We start from the raw sequence: 15608 nt of genomic DNA, 5'->3' as shown, positions 1-15608 counted from the left end.
AGCCATTAAGAGATGACCTCGAGGGCCCAAGCAGGACTCAGCAAAGTGTCCCCAGACCTGGCTTGGGGCTCCCTCTTCTCTTGGTTTAGGGAGACTCTTGGCTGACTGGGCAGCCGAGTCCTGCCCTTTCTCCTCCAGCAGCCTTCAAATCCTCGGTATTTTTACAGCAGGACGCTGTGGCCACAGGCCCCTTGAACGGGGTGCCTCTCCCGTGCTTCTGCAGACCGAGCACGCTCGCCTACCTTCTTGGCTGGCCACAGCTATAAAACAGGCAGGAGGCATCCTGGGAGATATTCTTCTTTGCTTTGAAGGCTTCCTAGTCTTTTCTAAGTGGCTCCAAATTAGAGGAAGGCTCCAGACAGGGGCGGGTCTGGGGAGGAGGGGATAGCAGGGAGTTTGGGGAAAGACAGGCCTCCCCTAATTGTCCTCAAGATCTTAGTCTCCGGTCTGGTAATTAGAGAGCTGATGGAGGCTCAAGGCAATCTCCTTTGGGGTAAGAAGGGGCAAGGGGGCTTCCATAGTGGCTCAGTGGCCAGGAATCCACCTGCCAATGCAGTAGACAGGGGTTTGATCTCTGGGTCAGGAAGCTCCTCTAGAGAAAGAAATGGCAACCCACTCCAGTATTCTTGTCTGGGAAGTCCCATGGACAGAGGAGCCTGGCAGGCTATGGTCTATGGAGTCGCAAAAGAATTGGACACAACTTACCGACTAAATAACAAGGGGCAAAAGGGTAAATTGGCTGTAAGTCTGGGTTCTGCTTGAAATACGAACTGCAGGGTGGTGGCCTGAGTCTGGCCCCTGGTCACTTGGTGTGGGTGTTGGGATGCCTCAAGCATTTGCACGGGGACTACTGTGCCCACAGCATGGGTTGGCTGTCCCTTGGCCAAGGCCGGATTTGCTGGTCTGGATCCTAAGTCCTCAGGAAGCATCACCTCTCTGGTGTTAGGGTCCCACCTCCCAGAGATAATTAGGGGAGTCTCCTGGGTGTAGAGGACCACCCTCTTTGCCCAATCTCTGATTTTATGACTGGGAAGGGGATGGAGAGGCACGGGATTGTGAAAAGCAGGTATAGGAACCCAGACGTCCTGACTCTCGGCTTGATCACCCCACCTCTGGAGCCCCCAGGGAAGAACCTTCTCACATGCTCACATCGCTGAGGCAGCAGAGGTGGACATGGCGGTTTAGTGCCCAGGTCACAGCCAGGAGGACCCAGGCATCCAGGGGTGGAAGGGAGGGCCTCTCACCGCAGCATCACCGCTGAGAGTGAGGGTGACTGACCTTCACAGCCGCAGCAACAACGAGGCAGGTCAGACCTAGCGGTGACTTGTGCTGCGGAGTTGCAGGGACGAAGAGCAGCCCAGGAGCAACCCAGGGATTGTAGCTCATAGTCAGTTCAATTCAGGCACATGGGTGTAAAAGTGCAACTATTCTTTGTTGTTATTCAGTTGCTAAGTTGTGTCTGAGTCTTTGCGACCCCATGAGCTGGGCTTCCTTGTCCTCCACCATCGCCCAGAGTTTGCTCAAGCTGATGTCCATTGAGTCAATGATGCCATCCAACCATCTCATCCTCTGTCGTCCCCTTTTCCTCTTGCCCTCAGTCTTTTCCAGAGTCAGGTTTTTTTTCCCAGCGAGTCAGCTCTTCACGGAGAAGGCAATGGCAGCCCACTCCAGCACTCTTGCCTGGAAAATCCCATGGATGGCAGAGCCTGGTAGGCTGAAGTCCATGGAGTCACTAAGAATCGGACACGACTGAGCAACTTCACTTTCACTTTCATGCATTGGAGAAGGAAATGGCAACTCACTCCAGTGTTCCTGCCTGGAGAATCCCAGGGATGGCGGAGCCTGGTGGGCTGCCATCTATGGGGTCACACAGAGTCGGACACGACTGAAGCGACTTAGCAGCAGCAGTTCTTCACAGAAGGTGGCCAAAGTATTGGAGCTTCAGCTTCAGCATCAGTCCTTCCAATGAATATTCAGAACAGATTTCCTTTAGATTGACTGGTTGGATCTTATTGCAGTCCAAGGGACTCTCAAGAGTCTTCTCCAGCACCACAGTTCAAAAGCATCCCTTCTTCCGTGCTCAGCCTTCTTTATGGTCCAACTCTCACATCTGTACATGACTACTGGAAAACCCTAGCTCTGACTGTACAGACCTTTGTCCTCTCGAGTGCATTAACACAGGTCTAGGTCCTCAAGCCAGGGTGGTGACAGCGCTAGCTTCTGCTGATCTACACAAACAATAGATGACTTAGGTTTGGTCCTAGTGCTGCACTTTGCGGGGAGGGATTTTTGGAGAAGAGCCACCTGAATTGTAGCTGAGGGGCTGGAAACTCCTAGCTGGAGAGGAATAGCGTTAGCTGGTGGGTTGCATGATTGTGGCAATTTATCAGCTTGGCCATGCATGGCCTGTACCCTCTCAACGGGGATCATTGTCTCAGTTCTCCGGCCTCTATCTTCCTTCCTCCTGGTATTTGCAGTCAGGCTCATAGGCCTTCTCCAGGTTCAGTGCCTTGGGAAGAACTTTCCATTATCCCATTTTAATTCCACCATTTGAATTATTAGCTAGTGCTATGTAAAGAATCACTCCAGTCACAGTGGTGTGTTCACTGTTTCTATGGGGCAGAAATTCAAAAAAGGCATAGTAACAAGGAAGGCTTGTCTCTATAATGTCTAGGAATAAATTTGGGGGTGGCTGGATGGCTAGCACTGGAAATATCTGAAGGTTTAACCATGCATGGATTTGGAGTCTGGGCTGGGAAAAGGTGAGGGGGACGAGTGGTGAAGGGTGGGGACCAGTCCCCTGATTCACAAAGCACAGGCCTCATCCCATCGGACAGCTGAGAAAACTGAGGTCGAGGGCAGAGACGGGCTGGCTCGAGTGCCATTGGAAGACTTTTTCCCCACCCCAGAAGGGGCACCTGGAAGCCGAGCTGGGGAGGTCCAGATGCGTGTTCTCCTCTTTGAGATGTAGACGTCCATGGTGGCTCAGATGCTACAGAATCTGCCTGCAATGCAGGAGACCCGTATTTGATCCCTGGGTTGGGAAGATTCCCTGGAGAAAGGAATGGTAACCCACTCCAGTATTCTCGCCTGGAGGATCCCACGGACAGAGAAGCCTGGCAGACCACCGTCCATGGGGTCGAAAAGAGTCAGACACGACTGAGTGACTACCACACTGTAACACTCTTCAAGATGCAGGGCATCCCGGCAGCAGCTGGTGGCATAGGGGATGCTTGGACTTGCGGCCCTCCCAGGGGCCTGGAGGCTGCCAAACAGGCCAATTTGCTACACTAATGTGTGCTTTCTGCTGCTTGGGGGCCTCATCACACCCTCTCCTGTGAGCCGGGCCAGAGGCAACAGAATGAACTATAATTATGTCAGGCCACGCCCTGCTGCCCTGGTTCAGCAATTAGCCAAGTGGCCTGGCACCAGCGGAGCACCCAGAGGCTTCCACTCCCACCTGGCTCCGGATGGGGTGAATCAGAAGCTGGGACGGGGAGGGTGGGGTGGGCCACTTTTTCATGTTCCCTCCCACCCCACCCCCACCCCAGGAAAAGAGCCTGAAAATGGGGCTTCCTTCTCCCATGAAAGAGATCTCAGACAGGGCACCTCCCAACCCCACTGGCTGGAGCACCCCCAGTGGAGAGGATAGTGAAGAGCAGAGCCCTCCTTGGAAGGTGTCCCCTCCCCTCCCTGGCACCCCGGCTTATGATTGACCTGCAGGCGGACCAGCAGTACAGCCACGATCTCCCCAGGGTCTGGGGGCTGTGGACAGACTAGTGCTTGAATTTGGGTTCGGGTCCTGCTGGACCTGACGTCTCTGTAAACTCTGGCACATCATTTAATTACCAGCAGGGCTTCCTTGGTGGCTCAGATGGTAAAGAATCTGCCTGCAATTCAGTTTGATCCCTGGGTTGAGAAGATTCCTGGAGAAGGAAGTAAGCTACCCACTCCAGTATTCCTGCCTGGAAAACCCCATGGACAGAGGAGCCTGGTGGGCTACAATCCTTGGGGTCACAGAGTCAGACATGACTCAGTGACTAACACTGACTTCTCCGTTTCTTTGCCTGTAACCTGAAATTGTTAGTACTTTTTAAAGTTTATTGAGTATAGTTGATTTACAATGTTGTGTTAATTTCTGCTGTGTAACAAAGTGACTCAGTTATACCTATACATATTCTTTATCATATTCTTTTCCATTAGGTTTATCACAGGATATCAAATAGAGTTCCCTGTGCTATACAGTAGGACCTTACGGTTTATCCATCCTATACTTAAGAATTTGCATCTGCTAACGAAATTAGTTTTGTTTGTGCTAAGTCACTTGAGTCATGTCCAGCTCTTTGCAATCCTATGGACCATAGCCCGCCAGGCTCCTCTGTCCATGGGATTCTCCAGGCAAGAATACTGAAGTGGGTAGCCGTGCCCTCCTCCAGAGGGGATCTTCCTGACCCAGGAATCGAACTTGTGTCTGTTATTTCTCCTCCCTTGGCAGGTAGGTTCTTTACCACTAGCGCCACCTGGGAAGCTTGTTAAAGCATTGCAGCTGGAATATTATTGGCGCTTATCAGTGGGGGCTCTCTGGTCAACAGCAGAAGACATGGCTGTTGGTGACAAGATCCCCGAATTTCAAGGCTGCGTGATCTAATCGTCCCCTGGCTCAGGATATATTGCAGTTGTTATGTCACTATACCTGCAGATGGTGACTTGCAGGGGAACGCTGGCTGTGTCTGCATCACCCCAACACTAGCGTGTACCCCAGCCCGAAGCAGGGGACCCAGAACTCACTGGACATTTTATTCTCAACAGCTATGGACTGGGCTTTGCATTGATTTCTTCCACGAATGCTGGCTTGACCACAGGCCAGGCTTGCATCCTCCACTCTTCTAGACTCAGAGTAGCTTTGAATTCACCCCAGTCGCGTGGTAACTGTTCGTAGAGACAGTCTGGAAAGATCAAGGAAGTGTCGGCGTCTTAGATGAGATGGAGTGTAGAGATACTGGGAGGATGGTGGGTGGGAAATGGTGTGTGTGTATCATAGAGATGAAAGCTCACCTCCTTTAGTAGGAAGTCCTTAGATAACCTTGACCCTGAAAGGCCAACTGGTAGCAACACAAGCTTGTTATTTAGTGCCATGGAGGTAACTCTGAAAGAATCATCTAGAATTGAGAGCTGTGACCTCTGAGACAGGGGAGCAAAGGGGCAGGACGAGGGGTAGGTCTCTGTAATGAGTAACTACACGGCCTTCACCACAGCCTCTAACTCAGAGGCCTACTTACATTTGACAAATTAAAATTAAAAGGAAGAAATATGTACTGTTGAGTCGGCCTCGGTCTCCCCAATCTCGGCAGCCCGGGGGACCCTCAGGGGGATGGGGTGGGGAGCAGGGCTGCCTTGGGCCTGCTGCAGCCCATGTGGGGCTGGGCACAGCAAGATCCTCGGGGAAGCCACCCGGGGTCACCCTCCCGCTGTCACCCGACCCTGGGGTGCAGCAGGGTAGCAGACGCCTGGCGCTGACCCCGGGGTGCTCACACTCTGGGGAGCCTGCGAGGCGCCCGAGTGACCCAGAGGCACTGTTTGAAGTCCCGGTACCTTCTAAGGATTCAGTTTAACGAGCTGGGTGCTGCAGGCACCTGGATGAAAGATGCTATCTGAAGACATGAGATAATTACCAATTAAAACCATTTTCTTAGAAACAGGAAGGTCCCATTTGCCAAGAGTAAACAGTGGGGGCGGGCCCAGCCTGGGAAAATCATTCTGGGTGGGCTCCGAAGCCAGTGTGAGTCAGAGCGCGGGGTCAAGGGAGGCCAGAGTTCCCTCCCCCAAACCCCAAGGGTGAGAAGTCAGCAGAGATACAGTGGCTCTCCACCCTGCCTGGCAGGAATGGAGGAATTACTAGCCCTGCCCAGATGGTGGGGCGCCTCCACCAAACGCAGGGGCATCCTGACCTCCTCTGCAGGCTGTAACCTCAGTGAAGGCACCAGCATGGGGAAGAGAACCTTGGAGCTGCCTTTTCTTTCCTTCTTTTATTTTTTTGGCCATGCCACATGGTGTGTGATCTTAGTTTCCCAACCAGGGATCGAACCCACACCCCACTACAGTAGATGTGCAGAGTCTTAACCACTGGACCACTGGAGAAGACCCTGGAGCTTCTTTCCATTAATTCACAAGCCCCTGATGAAGGCCTCTTGTGTGATGCCGGCTTCCTGGGACAAGACAAGCACGCCAGCCGTCCTAGGGCGTACGTCTTAGCAGCCACACCTCACTGGTGCTTACCACAGACCAGACCACTCTGCCGAGTGCTTTAGGGGCTGGTTCTTTTCACCTTCAACCTGACCCTAGCAAGTGTTCTGTTAGGATCCCCATTTACAGAGGAGGCCAAGTGACTTCCTGAGGTCTCCTGGCTAGCAAGTGAGAAGCTTCAGGCTCTGAGCTAGTAACCACTGCACCACCCGTCCCCCATCTCCTGGGCATCTGCCCTGCTGGCAGGTGGAAGGTCAGCAAACAGGCTGGCACCCATCTCCTGATGGGCAGCCTGGCCCTGCAACCCCCAGCCCACCCTCTTTCCTGGAAGCCCCTCAAAACCGGATCTGGGAGTCTAGCACTCCCGCCACACACCTACACTGACTGCTTCCCCATCACTGACACCCATCCATTCACACTTCCAAGCCAGTGAGCTGGGACCAGTTCTGACTCCCCCTGCACCCCACTCTCCACATTCCATCAGCACACAGAGAGCAGAGGCTCACGTCTCTGATGGGCCAAGTGGAACCGGGGAGCCAGGACCCAGCAGTCCGGAGCAGATCCACAGAGAGTCGGCTCCTTTTCCCATGCACCCTGGTTCCCTGGTTTCCACTGGCCGATGGCTCATTCCTGCCCGCAGGGAAAGTTTTTTTTAAATTATGAGGCCCCTAATAATGGAAGCAAGTCTTACAACACTCAGGTCAAATGTACACGCACAGCTATTTCCCAAAATCACATGCTGCTTGGAGATGATTGTATTCAGCATTTCACCAAGTGATCTGACACCTACTCTATGCTGAGTGGCTCTCAGATCTTAGCTGCCCCAAGGTATCTCTGATAACCCATCCCCACAGATGAGGGGCTTTACCCTCAAGGAGTGTAAGTTCTGCCAGAGGTGAGGGACTGCTACATTGAAGAGCAGTTCCTTCCACGATGCCTCCTGAATTAGTTTCCTGTTGCTACGTAAACACATAACCAGAGAGTTGGTCACCTAAGACAGCACACACATTTGTTATCTGACAGTTTCCCTGGGACAGGAGTCTGGGCACAGCTGGCTAAGTCACCTGCTCAGCATCTTACAGTCAAGTCATCAGCCTGGCCGTGTTCTCATCTGGAGGCTTGACTGGGGAAGAATCCGCTCCCATGATTATTCTGGTTGTTGCAGAATTCGTTTCATTTCTTGGGATCTGAATGACGGAGGACTTTGTCTGAGTCTTTGACTGAGGCCATCTGCTGATGGCTCCATGCCGTCCCCTGCGACCTGGCCTTCTCCAACATAATTACTTCAGGAACCCGGTAATGGGATCCTCTCTCCACTCTGCTCGGTGGGAGTTCTACATAATGTAACATAATCATGGGAGTGATATTGCAACACATTTGCCATATTTTTTGCTGTTCTTGTGAAAAGTTAAGTACAAGGACTTCCCTGGTGGTCCAGTGGTTAAGAATCCGCCTTGCAATGCAGGAGACATGGGTTCGATCCCTGCTCAGGGAACTAAGATCCCACATGTCACAGAGCAACTAAAGCTGTGCTACTGAGCCTGCATGGTCTGGAGTACATACACACAGATAGAGAACCCAAGCTCTCTGCAGCTTAGACCCAACACAGTCAAAATGAATAAATAAATAAAACAAAATACTTTTTTTTTAAAAAAAGAAAGTTACAGGTTCACCCACACACGAGGGGAAGAGATTGCACGAAAGCGTGAACAATAGGAGGATGAAATCATTGGGAGTCATAGGAGAGTCTTTGCCCGATGTGCCCCAGGAAGGATGAGGGACACTCCCCAGCCCACAGAGGTTGTCACCAGTCAGGCTTCCAGAAGGTTGTGCTCACGCGCACACACACACGTGCACATGTACACACACCCACACACACACCAAGCATCCTCCTACTGGGAGTTTCATGTCAAAGACTCCATAACAAGCTCTCACTTTCTTGGATTCCCATTTCAGGAAATCCTCACCAGATCCCCCGAGCGGGAAGCAGGGCAGGGGTTACTGTCCCTTCTCGAGCACGAGAAACCCAGGCTGTCCTCAGGCCTCTTGCCTCCACTCGGCTCCCCCACCCGCTGCACAGCCCCCACCCTGGCGCCTGTCCTGCAGCGTCAGCACGGCCTCAAGCCACCGCGCTCTCTAAGCCTCAGAGGAGTCGGGGCATCGCTTACCGGCAAGTGTGTTTCTGCAGCCTTGTTTACGGTTGTTGAACTATTTTCGTCAAATTAATTAAATACATGCTAAATCTTCTCCAATTTGTTGTGCGATAAATTAAAGATGCTAAGATTGTGAAATGCACAACAAAACCTGTTTATTCTGATAAAAGCCTGCATGACAGTCCTGAGTCATGCGTCAGACGGTCTGGAATCTGCTTCTGCCACTGGCTTTATCAGAACGGGGCTTCCGGCCACCAAGCGCCTCAGTGGCTGGGGTCCCGGTGAGCCCACGTGGCTACCTGAGATGGGAACTTGAGGCTCAGAGAACAGGGACCCGTCCTGCATGATCAGAGAAGATGCTGCATGGAGGCCGGACCTGCAGAAGGCAGAGTCTCTCCCCAGAACCTCCTGGAGGATTCCTGCTGTCCCAGGGTCAGCAGCTTATAGGAATTATATCTAATGTGGATCTGAGGTCGTAGTATATACACTCAAGTAATCCTCATGCGGCTCTTGGAAGGAGGTGCTGTTATTACCCCATTGCACAGAGGGGTAAGTAGAGGCAAACAGCCCAGGACATGGAGGAGCCTGGGTGAGGCAGAACAGTCTGGCTACAGAGTCTATGCCTCTCATTCTGTGTACACAGGATCCTCCTACAACTCTGGCCACTCATCTCTGGCAACCCAGGCCAGGCTATGGTCCTTGCAATCCAGGACACATACCACCACCACCACCCACCCCACAGCTAATGTCCACCTCACTCCCTTCCTTCTCAGGGCAAAGTGCACCCTACGTGAGCATGACAGGTCACCTGTGAGAATCCTTTTAACCCACACAGGGGCCTCCTGCAGCTCCTGGGGGAGAAGATGAGGGCATGCCAGCCAAACTAAGCCACAGAGAGCCTTGCATCCGTCCATCAGCCTGGAACACCGTCCTTTCCCAAGTATGTGGATGCTCAGATCCAAAGTGACTCCACAGTCACTGCCTGTGTGGGTGGCTGGGCAAACCCCAGAGCTGTGCTCTGTTATTCCCACTTTGTGGATGGGCAGACTGAGGCCCAGGGAAGAAAAGGGACCTGCCCGGCTCCCATAGAGAGATGGCAGGAGAACTAAGTTTAGAGAAAAGGCTGAGCTGCCAGCTTCTGATTCCAGCACAGCCTGGTGACCACTGTCCTCAGAATCCTCTTGGCCTAACCAGGTGCTCTGGGCATCTTGGGGCCCAGAGAACACTTCACAGAGGTCCTGATGTAGGAGGAAGGGGGCCTCCTGGATGCCACCCCACTTTCTCTGACATGGGTAGGGGGGTGGGTGTCATTTGGGCTCAGTCAGGGAAGCAGAACCCTGGTGAGTATTGCAGTGTAGGAACTAGCCTCCACACCCCTGGGGAGGGTCTTGGAAGGAAAGTCCGAAGTAGGGAGCTATATGGGGACTGGGGACTGTCACTAACCAGCCCTCCTTAAGCAGGGGTGCAGGTGGAGCTTGTAGAAAGATCTGGAAGCCAAGTGGTTCTGGCTGCTGAAGAAGGAGGCCAGAGCCAGTGTAGACATTGTTGGAAGTGTCATAGCCAAGCATCTGGTGGAAGGTCCAGGTCGCTGTGAGCCAGGAGGGCCAGCAGTCCACAAGAGGAGGGCAGAGGAAAGGACAGGGATGAACTGGAACCTGCTGGCATCTCTGCATCTGTCTTTCCTAACTCCAACCTTGATGGTCTCAGAGCACACATTTCTCTTCAGACTGACTAGAGAGGAGAGGATTCTAGGAAATAGGTTCCGACCCACCTGACCCAAACCGAACCACCTCGAGGGAATGACAGGGCTATTTGCCGAGACCTGGCGTGCGGGAGGGTCACCTGTGCTTGTTGTTCGCTGCTCAAGAGCACTTGGCTGAGAGATCAGCGGGGGCTGAACCCCTGACCCTGGCATGAAGCCGCACCTACCTGGATTCAGAGGTATCTTTTTCCAATTTATGTAAGATGCTCTTTGAGGCTGGGCAGGGTGCAGGGAAAGAAGATATATTCCAGGTGGGATGGGGGTTATCTAGGTACCTGTGGGGATGGCCTTCCCCATCTGTAGCCAGTGCTGAGGAAAGGACCATTTTTCTTTAAGGGCTGGGCACGCGGGTTTCCTGTTAATGACTGGACTAATCAATAATAGGTATGGGGCATAAAGCAATTGTCCTAAATCCCCAGGGAACTGAGCTACGCCAGAGGAAGAGGCACAAAAGTGGGCCAAGGGGAGCTTACTCTAAGGGAGAATTCTGCCCTAGGCAAAACTATTTCAGATAGAACCAGCTGCTTTTACAGGGAATGAGGCCCCTGTCAGTGGAGATATGCAAGCAGGGCCAGAAGGATGCTTAGAGAGTCTAGTGCAGGGGATGCTGTGAAGTGTCAGGTGGCCTTTCAGCTACCTGCCCCTCCTGGACTGTGAGTCAAACAGGAGAGGGATCTCAGGATGGGAGGGTGGGGCTCACCCCCCACCCCCAAGCCCATCCCCACACTTTCTCTCTGCTCACTTATTTTCGGAACTGCTTTGGGTATTCAGAAGATTAATTTTATGTTTGTACAAAGCAGGGGATTAGGAGGGGAGGAGACTGAAGTTCTGTAGGTTGTTAGGAAAACACCGTCTTAAAAAAGACTGGTAAAATTGCTCTGGATACAAGTTACAGCTGAACGCCCTGCTTACCACCACTAACCCGGGGCTTTTCGTTGTCGTTAATTTGCTCTCATGTTCTGCAGTCTCAGAACCTAAACCCCTGGGCACTAGGATGTTAAAAGATAGAGCGTGGCGAGGTGGCCTCCATCCCTCAGGGCAGGGAGAGTGGGGCGTCTGACCACCAGCCCTGTTCCTGCCAGGGTCTGGGCTACAGACCTCAGACAGAATTCTTCCGTGGGGACCGCTGGCTCCTCTGTCCCCTGCTGCCTCATGTATCACTTCTCAGTGCTCCTCAAGGAACCCGGGGAGCAAGTGAGGCTCAGAGACGGCCCAGGCTCACCCCAGCATGCACAGAAAGTTGCTGACTTCTGGTCCAGGGCTCCTTCTCTGAGCTGCCACTTGCTCTTTAAGATCAAGGTGGTGGGAGATGCTGGACCACAGCAGGACTTTCTGCGGGGAGTTGGGGGGCGGGCCTGGGAGACACAGCTCATGCCATCCAACATCCTATCCTTTTTTTTAAACAGCTTTGGTGGTTGTTGTTGCTGTCGTTCAGTGGTCATGGACTGCAGCACACCGGCTCCTCTGTTCCTCACTATCTCCCGGAGTTTGCTCAGACTCATGTCCACTGAGTCAGTGATGCTATCTAACCATCTCATCCTCTGCGACCTACTTCTCCTGTTGTCTTCAATCTTCCTCAGCATCAGGCTCTTTTCCAATGAGTTGGTTCTTTGCATCAGGTGGCCAAGTAACAGCTTTATTGAGAGATAATTCACATACCATACAATTCACCCGTTAAAAAAGTGTAAAATTCAAGGGCTTTTAGTATATTCACATTGTTGGGCAACCACTGCCACAGTTGAATTTAAATCATTTCTATCACTCCCTAAAAGAAACTCTGTACTTTTTAGCATTACCCTCCAAGCCCTCCCCGTGGATGCCTGAGCCTTCCCCAGCCCTTGCCAATCGCTAACCTATTTTCTGTCTCTATGGATTTGCCAACTCTGGACACTTCATGTAAATGAAATCTTAGAGTACTTGGTCTTTGACTGCCTTCATTCACTTAGCATAATATTCTTGAGGTTCATCCATGTTGTGGTATTGAACAGTACTTCATTACTTGTTATGGCTGTATAAAACCCTGTTGTATGGATATACCATGTTTAGCTTATCCATTCACCCACTGATGGACATTTGAGTTGTTTCTGCTTTGGGGCTGTTACGAATCATGCTTCTGTGAATATATGGGTACAAGTTTTTGTGTGGATGCCTGTTTATACTTCTCTTGGGTGATTCGATTCATAAAAGAAGAGAAAGGAGCAGACCAGAAGTGTTTTAAATGAATCTGAGGATGAGTGAGAGGAAGGGCAGTCAGGGGGACTTCCTTGGTGGCCCAGTGTTCAAAACTTTACCTTCTAATGCAGGGGGTGCATGTTCGACCCCTGGTCAGGGAGCTAAAATCCCACATGCCTCGTGGCCAAAAAACCAAAACACAAAACAGGAAAAAATCAATAAGGACTTTTAAAATGGTCCACATCAAAAAAAAATAAAAATAAAAAAGTTCAAACAGGAAAAGTCACAAAGGGCGAGGTAGCCTTGGCAGGCTTCCTGGAGGAGGAAGCATTACACTGGGGCTTAGAGGAGAGACGTGAATTAGAGGAAGAAACTGGGAAAGGCCTCCCTTATGACAGAAACAGCCTGAGCAAAGACACGGAGAGGAGGTGATGAGGGCCCTATCCTAGTACCCTGACATCTTTTGACAAAGCCTTGGACCCAGACTGTGGGAGGTGTGGGGCCCTCCCTGGACCAGCAGCATCAGCAGCACCTGGGAGCTTACTAGAAAAGCAGATTCTCAGGCTCCACCCCAATCTGCTGAAAGAGAGACACTGGGACTGGGACCCAGACTGATAACTCTTTCCGGTGTAAGACCCACTGCTGTAGATGCTGCGGGCTAAGGCATCACTCCCAGGTGTGAAGGGCACAGAGGGAGAGAGGAAAGAGAACCAGGAAGCCATCACTGCGGCTCCAGCCCCTGTCCACTCCCAGCCCCAGATCACAGCTCCCAAGCCCTATCTTTGCCCACATGGCTCCCTCCCCCGGGGGCTGTGTCCCATGTTTTAGGACATGGCCTAAGCCTTACCACTTCTTTGTCATGTATCATCCCACCACCAGCTGTCCACTAACCCTTTCTCTGGGTTATAATCCCCACCCAATCCCAACCCACCCATTCTTTATATCCTCTGCAGGGGCCGGCATGAGCAGGGCATACAGCAGGTTCATAGTGCAGATCACAAACCAGGACAGAGTCAATGAATCAATGATCCCTGGAGGCACAGGGGATGCGTCCTCTGTCTGGGAGCTGGTGTCTTGGCTGCTCACGCTGGCTGAGAACTCCTTATCCAGACCAGGAAGGATGACCCAGCAGTTCCCACCACCACACAGATGACTCACAGAGTCACGCCTGTCCGAAAGGAACCAGGCATGCTATGATACTGTACCATCCCATTTATCTGCAGCTGCGCATCCCTGGTCACTCAGATAGTGAAGAATCTGCCTGCAGTGCAGGAGACCCGGGTTAGATCCCTGGGTCGGGAAGACCTCCTGGAGAAGGGAAAGGCTACCCATTCCAGTATTCTTGCTTGGAAAATTCCACGGACAGAGGAACCTGGTGGGCTACAGAGCAAGGGGTCACAAAGAATTGGACAGGACTGAGTGATTAACACTTTCGCTTTCCACACTGGTGGAAAGGAGGGAGTGGATCTGATTTTCAGACAGATCAGCAATGATGTTGGGGATGAACTGAGAAAACTCATGAAATTTTCCCGGAAGGAGAAGATGGGGGTGGAGGGCAAGGAAGACCAGGTTTCTGTCGGCACACATCTGCAGAATGTCCAAGAAAGAGAAGTAGACTGACTGCTCTGGGACCTCCGATGGCTAAGCCATCAGCAATGGGTCGATGCTACATACAGAGTTGGGTTTAAATAAGGAAGTCCTCTTGATGGAGTGAGTTCCCCACAGAGGAGGTGTGTAAGTAGAGACTGCGCCACCACCCAGCTGGGATGCTGTTGGCAGGGTTCCTGCATGGGATGAGAACCCTCCAGCCCTGAAATTCTAGGAAAAGGAGATGAAGAAGAGGAGCAACGTGAAGGAAGGTAGAGCAAAACAGGGCTCAAGGCAAGAAAGGAGATGCCGCAATAGCAGCTGCTGGAACAGCAGCTCAGTGTGGAAACATGCCCTGACTTGTGGGGAATTTGTTTCAGCAAACGAAAGACAGTGATGGTGACCAGGCTGTCTTCTGAAATGAATACCATCTGGGGAAAAAAATACCAAATTCAACAGGACTCATTTCTTCCCCCCACTAATAAAAGAAGCCAAGTTTTGTGCCCATTCCGATTTATCTGTTTAGAAAGAAGCTCTTTCTTTCCAGGAACTGGACCGTCCTTTGGCCAGACGAGGTCTCGTGACCACAGAGAAGTTCCACGTCTGAGGCTTTTTGGTTAAATGGCATTTCTTGTGAAATGTATCAGCTCACACAGAGTACATTAAATGTATAGGTATAGTTTATATGATAAACATGATCTTGACACCCAAGTACCTATTCCCTGGATTAAGAGCTAGAATATGACAAGAACCTTAGAAGCCCCCTGTGTGACTTTGGGGGCAACCACTGTTCTAAATTTCAGTTTAATTACTCCCTTGTTTTCCTTTAAAACCACCTACAGTTCAGTTCAGTTGCTCAGTCATGTCTGACTTTTTGCGACCCCATGGATTTCAGCATGCCAGGCTTCCCTATCCATCCCCAACTCCCGGAGCTTGCTCAAACTCATGTCCATTGAGTTGGTGATGCCATCCAACCATCTCATCCTCTGTCGTCCCCTTCTCCTCCTGCCTCCAATCTTTCTCAGCATCAGGTCTTTTCCAATGAGTCAGTTCTTTGCATCAGGTGGCCAAAGGGATACATGTAGGCCAAAACCACCTACCTGTATCCCTAAATAGTGTATTTTTTATTTTGCTTGCCCATGACCTTAAAATAAATGAACTCATACTGCATACATACTTCAATAACTTTCTTCTTTTGCCAAATATTGCTTGGAGTTTTATTTACATTGATGTGTCTAACTATGCTTGCATGTGTGCTATTATGTCCAACTCTTTGTGACCCCGTGGACTGTAGCCTGCCAGGCTCCTCTGTCCAAGTGATTTTTCCAGTCAAAGAATACTCGACTGGATTGTTGTTTCCTCCTCCAGGAGATCTTCCCGACCCAGGGATAGAATGCATGTTTCCTGCGTCTCCTGCATTGGTAGGTGGTTTCTCTACTGCTGAGCCATTGGGGAAGTCCCTGTGTAACTATATTTACTTTATTTTTATTCCCCATAGCATCTGACTCCATGAATATGGATATTTTTGACTGAAGTGAATTGAAGACATTAAAAAAAATTTTTTTTTAAGTATACTGGTTTTCTCGTTATCTAATTATTATTTATTGGTAAGTTAATTTTACTGTGGTTCTAGAACAGTCTTACAATACACATCCTTTGAAATGTGTTAAGCTAGCTTTACGAACTAACAT

The sequence above is a fragment of the Muntiacus reevesi genome, chromosome 2, assembly GCF_963930625.1.
Source record: "Muntiacus reevesi chromosome 2, mMunRee1.1, whole genome shotgun sequence".
NCBI classification, from domain to species: domain Eukaryota; kingdom Metazoa; phylum Chordata; class Mammalia; order Artiodactyla; family Cervidae; genus Muntiacus; species Muntiacus reevesi.
Note: the sequence above shows the minus strand (reverse complement) of the source record.